At 54.8% G+C, this 1833-nt stretch overlaps 1 pseudogene; it reads left to right on the top strand.

Moving 5' to 3' along the window:
• Nucleotides 1-456: 456 nt before the first annotated feature.
• LOC148033632 (uncharacterized) lies at nt 457-1584 on the top strand (annotated as a pseudogene).
• Nucleotides 1585-1833: the final 249 nt, after the last annotated feature.

Raw genomic sequence — 1833 nt, 5'->3', positions numbered from 1 at the left:
TAGAGCTTTAATGGCACAAGCCATTCAACCTCCAAAGTGTTGCTATTGTTTGCAATGTAAAAGAAATATATGGTGAATCTTCTTCAATGACACCAATAGCTGAGCTCTGGCAATTGAACAACAATATCAACCTAGCAATAGCTCCATAATCAAGCTCCTCCGATGGTTCTTCACACAAACATGTCTTTCAAGTTGCCTCATATTTATACCCCCCATAAAACATGGAATCACCAAACATGATGGGGCATTCACACCTCACCATCCTTCCAAGCCTTTATTGAATCCTTTGTGTATTCGACCAAACAAAAATTTCCTTCATGTTCCTTCCTTCAATTTCTTCATAAACTCCAATATGGTCTACAAACCCTTAGAGTCCTTAAAATGAACATCTTTACTGTATATTAACGAGAGGTCGGGGGCTGCTACCACGTGGCAGCCCCTAGCCTCCCCACGAAGATGGCGGGGGCAGGTGCCACGATAGCACCTGCCCGCCTCGAGCTGCGCACCGCGTGCATCGCCTCGACCTGCCCGCCTCGACCTGCGCCCGCCTCGATCATCGACCTGCCCCCGCTGCCCTCCTCGAGCTACGACCCTCCTCCTCTATATAAGGATCTTCACGGCTCTGCCCAAGGAGGCTTAAAAGCTATTTATAACGATTGTCCGTTGGAGGACGCGAAGCCGCTGCTAGAGCTCTTGCGGGGGGTGTCAACACACGAGGAGAGGAGGAAGGAGAGGCCGAGCGCGAAGGAGCTGAAGAGGGGGCTGGGGATCATGTATGGGTTCTCGCTGAGCTCGAAACAATGGGGGTGCTTCAAGGTGGAGGGGCTGAAGGAGATAGCCTTCAACGACAGAGCGTACGATCAGCTGGTGATGCGGAACAGGAAGCAAAAGGAGATGCTGAGGGGGGCTGGTGTGGACGTATCTGTCGGCGGGGCGGAGGATGAACACAAGACAGTGGACGTGATAGCGAAGAAGGGGAAGGGATGCATCGTGCTGTGCTACAGGCCGTCGGGGATGGGGAAGACGCTGACAACGGAGACGCTGGCGGAGAGCCTGCACCGGCCGTTGTGGGCCATCTTGACCTTTGAGCTGGGAGGCAAGGTGAGGCAGCTGGAGACGAGCTTGCGGCACGTGCTGAACACGACGCTGAGGCAGACAACTATCTGGAGCGGCGCAGCGACGGCGTGGACGTGTCGTAACCTGATGACGGGCGTGTTCCTGTGCCTGCTGGAGTACTTTGCGGGGGTGCTCTTCCTCACCACCAATCACGTGCGCGCCTTCGACGGCGCCTTCCTGTCGCGCATCTCGCTGTGCATCCGGTACCGGGACCTCGACGACCCGGAGCGCCTCCTCATCTGGCGCTGTCTCCTGGCCAGCGCCGGCCTACCTGACCAAGCCGCCCCGCCCAGCGTGGTGGCCCACGGCCACCCCCTCAATGGCCGGGAGATCCGCAACATCTTGGCCCTGGCATAAACGTGGGCCCTCAGCCGCAAGCAGCCGCTCTCCCTCGCCGACGTTCACGACACCCTGGACCTGGTTGTTGCTGGCTCCAAAGAGCTCCTCCAGGACCCCCTCAGCTTTTAACCCCACCGTCACTCGCATTTTCCATGCAACCCCAACAAAGAGTGCGCTCTTTTTCTACACGAGATAGAGAGAAAAGCAGAGAGAGAATTTTCTTAAAATAAAGTCTTCTTTTTCGAAAAGCCGGGCTGAGGCTAGGCGCGGAGTGCCTAGTTCTCTTTATATAAACCTATTCTTCCATGCAATGTGCCCTAACAAGGATATGGTTTGAAAAATGTGTGTTGTGTCCATCCATTCATGATTCAAGAAAAT

Source organism: Lygodium microphyllum, chromosome 7 (genome assembly GCF_053477565.2).
Source record: "Lygodium microphyllum isolate KBCC chromosome 7, Lygodium_microphyllum_v1.1.10, whole genome shotgun sequence".
Classification (NCBI taxonomy): Eukaryota; Viridiplantae; Streptophyta; class Polypodiopsida; order Schizaeales; family Lygodiaceae; genus Lygodium; species Lygodium microphyllum.
Note: the sequence above shows the minus strand (reverse complement) of the source record. Positions and strands in the feature narration are given on the sequence as shown.